We start from the raw sequence: 4,470 nt of genomic DNA on the forward strand, positions 1-4,470 counted from the left end.
AAGGAAGAAAGAAAGAAAGAAAGAAAGAAAGAAAGAAAGAAAGAAAGAAAGAAAGAAAGAAAGAAAGAAAGAAAGAAAGAAAGAAAGAAAGAAAGCCTAGCAACAATAGTCAGTATCAACTTTTTCAGAACTCTAGAAATTAGGCAAAGGTTTGCAACAATCCATAAAGAAAGCATAACAATTATAAACATATATGCACCTGACAACGGAGCCTCAAAATACATGAAGCAAAATCAGACAAAAGGAACAGATATGAAAGGAGAAATAGATAAGTCAACAATAATATTTGGAGACTTCAAAATAGGTAGAACAACTATACATAATCCATGAGGAAATAGAAGACTTGAACAACATTATAACACAACTAGATCTAACAGACATCTATAGAACAATGCACCCACCCAATGAGAGAACAACACATATTCTTCTAAAGCACACATGGAAATTTATTCAGGAAAGACTATACGTTAAGCTGTAAAATAAGACCTTGACATGCTTAAAAGGGCTGAAATAAGAAATGCCTATTTTCTGACCACAATGCAATGAGATTAAAAATCAGTTACAGAAGGCAATTTGGGAAATTTACATAAATATGAAAATTAATACAACTAAAGAACCAATGAGTCAAAGAAGAAATCACACAAGAAGATACTTTTAGATAAATGAAAATATCTACCAAGAGATTAATAAATTTATTGGTTTATTATAAACTTATAAATGAATTCTCCCTTTTTTTTTTTAAAGTAACTGCAGCTCATATTTTTTTTTTTTTTTTTTTTTAAGACAGTCTTGCTCTGTCGCCCAGGCTGGAGTGCAGTGGCATGATCTCGGCTCACTGCAACCTCCGTCTCCTGGCTTCAATCAACTTCCCTGCCTCAGCCTCCCGAGTAGCTGGGATTACAGGCATGCAACACCATGTCCAGCTAATTTTTGTATTTTTAGTAGAGACAGGGTTTCACCATGTTAGCCAGTCTGGTCTTGAACTCCTGACATCAGGTGATCCATCCACCTTGGCCTCCCAAAGTGCTGGGATTACAGATGTGAGCCACCACGTCCAGCCTTTAAAATTTTTTTTTTTAATTTGTATTGTTTTAGCTCCTAACCTGATTTCTGAATACAAAGCTTTAAAATATTATTTTTGGGTTTTTTTTCTTCTAGACAGATTTCAACTCACATTGACACTGATTTTCAAAGAGCAATAACCAAGCCTGCTGTTCTATGATAGTACTAAACTGGAAAAGGATTTATTAATTTTTAGGGTTACCATATGAAGCTGAGGCATTAGGAGAGGGAAAGAACCAACCTACTGTGCCCAGCAGAGAGGGCAGAAGGTGAAAAACATCCCCGATTCACTCTTCTACCTTCTCATCTTCAGCCAGTGCCTTCCATTGGCCAAACCCAAATGGAAGCAGAGGTTAAGGAAGCCTTCCGATGTAATCCATAAACATGAACCTTGCAGGACACCGAGTAAGGTGGATAGCTGGAGAGCAGAGAAAGAGACACAAATGAAGAATGCCCAACACCCATTCTTATATCACTTTGCATGAGATTTAAAGTCAGAGTAGAAGCCAAGTTGCCTAATTGGGAACCAGTTCGCAATTTTTGGGTAGGGAAGGACAGAGCACCTTGATCTGCCATTACATTAAAACAATAAGAAGTACATCAAGGTACTTTTGGAAGAACAAGGGGTCCTGCTTGCCAGACAGTGATGTCCATCATGGACATCTTTTAGAGCCCTCTTTTCTTTTGAGACAGTCTCACTCTGTCATCCAGGCTGTTGCACAGTGGCATGGTCTCAGCTCACCACAACCTTCACTTCCTGGGTTCAAGTGATTCTCGTGCCTCAGCCTCCCAAGTAGCAGGGATTATAGGCATGCACCACCACGCCTGGTTAATTTTTTTATTTTTAGTAGAGATAGGGTTTTGCATGTTGGCCAGGCTGCTCTCACACTCCTGGCCTCAAGTGATCTGCCCGCCTCTGCCTCCCAAAGTGCTAGGATTACAGGCATGAGAAGAGCTCTATTTTTAAAGATTTTAGTACTGTTGTAATCCCAAACAACTGGCTACACCACAAAAGTGAAAATGAAATGGATTGTAAAACCATTTGCACCTCATCATTGGGTCTTCTCTATCTATGACTGGTTAAATATGGTGGGCAGATCACGAGGTCAAGAGATCAAGACCATCCTGGCCAACATGGTGAAACCCTGTCTCTACTAAAAATACAAAAATTAGATGGGCATGGAAGCATGTGCCTGCTACTCGGGAGGCTGAGGCAGGAGAATCACTTGAACCCAGGAGACAGAGGTTGCAATGAGCCCAGATTGTGCCACTGCACTCCAGCCTGGCAACAGAGCAAGACTCTGTCAAAAATAAATAAATAAATAAAATAAAATAAAAAATCCAGTGAAAGGTAAATAAATAAATAAACAAACCTCTAAAAAATTATAAAGAAATTTTGCTTCTCTCCTTCACAGAGCTCCATGTGAGTATATATGTAGGTGGGAGAGAGGTAGCTGACAGCTCCAGTCTAGGTCACAGAGTTGTATTTTTTTAACTTTAAATGTATTTTATTTTTAGACAACCTATATATGGTATGCTTTTCTTTTTTTTTTTTTTTCCCTCAGAAACAATGCTTCCACTCCAAATAAATCATGGTCAAAATAAAGTGCTCAAGGTGACATCAGTTCCATTTGTCTTCAAAGGTGTTGTGTGGATGACAAGTGGTAGCCAGTTACAATGACAGGTGATAGATCCAAAGCAATTGCCAAATCTGTTAACATTTTTCCATTTCTAAATGATCCTTAAAGAAAATCATATCTGGGGTCACATCATCTTCATGGTAGTCCAGTAGAGCCAGCATGTCATCTGGATTCATGTCCTCACAAATAATGAACTGATATTTTTTGAAATTAGCAAGGATGTGCTTGATTTGTTCTGCAGTCTGTCATAAAAGATTTACTTTTTATGGTCTCTGTTCTTCAAGTTTGCCTTTGACTCATCTCATGTAATCTTTGATGTACTTCCTGTAGGCTTCTTTTGTGGAGCTGGTTTCTGGCAAGTGATGGTTCATGATGATAACAACAGCATCAATTACTGTGCTTTCTATATCTTTACCGTAGGGGTCTTCAGTGGAGGCATTCTCACTAATGGGCAAGTCTTCAATGTTACCCTCTGTCCTACTGACCATCTTCCCCTCCACCTCCAGACACAGCCTGTCCCTGATCTCCAGGATCTTTGTAAAAGTCAGAGGATACCTCTTTGTGGCCGATGAGATCACGGTAGGTTATCATGAAGTCAGCTGGAGGGAGTTGATGGTGGTCTAGCTTAGCAGGAGCCTGGAGCTCGGAGCGAGCTCTGTGCAGCTAGAGCAGAGCTCAGGTGGAAGTGGAGAGCAGGTGGCAAAACCAGAGTTGTATCTCTTAATGCCAGTGCCAGGGATATTGACTTCCAGGTCCTCTCTGTTGAACTGAAGGCATGGGAGATGGAGGAGAGGGTCACGGTTCCCTTCTGCAAGTGCTACCAGCAACTATCAAAACAACTCTGAGCACAGCATTGGCTGATGGACCACTTCCCCCAGCCAGTACCACCCTAGCGCATGTGAGCACTGGCATGGCCTGGAAGGCATTGAAATCTTTCCCTCTGGTGACTCGGTATCATCAAGGGAGTGCAAGTAAGGTCCTGATAGTTAAATTATCTCTGATGGTAATTTCTAGAAATTACAAGTCTGACACAGGGTGCAAGCAAGCTGGATTAGCTGTCATTAGGTCACCTTCCTTCATGCTTTAACACAGACTCGAGGATTCTTAGCATACTAAGGAATCTTAGAGATAACAAACAAAACAGCTAACATCGAGGGGTGCTTATATTCCAGGCACTATTCTAAGGGCTTTGCATAAAATGATCACTAAACATCCTCATTTTGCTAATAAGAACCTGCAGCACAGAGTGGCTAAACTAAGTTATCCAAGATCACTCAGCTGGTAGGTGGTTGATCCAAGATCAAAATTAGAGTCCTTGCTTTCTCCACTGTGCCATACTGCCTAGAAATAATCTAGGCAACATTCAACTCAAATGTCAAATGAGGCAACTACGACTGGAGAGAACAGAATTGTCCAATGTCACACAACTAGTTACTGAGAAAGCTAAAATTAGACCATCTTCTGATTCCCAGACCATGGCGTTTTCCATAATACAATGGAGAAAGGAGAAAATTCCACTATTTGACAGCTGCCTATTCTACCCACTATGAAATGGAAGCAAAAATGATGAATGAGCAAGAAACAGAAGAGAACATCTAACTGAGCTCTGTATTTTATCTAAGTCTAGGACTTGATATAATTCCCCTTTTCTTTCTTTGGGGTTGCTTGAGCAAAGCTGACATAAATAGCTCTTTATGTTCTTCTAATACTGGAGGGCACCACACAGAGCAATAAGAGTATGCACCATCAGAAACAGTATGCAAATTGA

The 4,470-nt window shown here is 40.2% G+C and overlaps 1 pseudogene; it reads right to left on the bottom strand.

The window, feature by feature from the left end:
• Positions 1–2,776: 2,776 nt before the first annotated feature.
• On the bottom strand, positions 2,777–3,293 carry LOC105545973 (annotated as a pseudogene).
• Between the last annotated feature and the right edge of the window lie 1,177 nt (positions 3,294–4,470).

The sequence above is a fragment of the Mandrillus leucophaeus genome, unplaced genomic scaffold, assembly GCF_000951045.1.
Source record: "Mandrillus leucophaeus isolate KB7577 unplaced genomic scaffold, Mleu.le_1.0 Scaffold345, whole genome shotgun sequence".
NCBI classification, from domain to species: Eukaryota; Metazoa; Chordata; class Mammalia; order Primates; family Cercopithecidae; genus Mandrillus; species Mandrillus leucophaeus.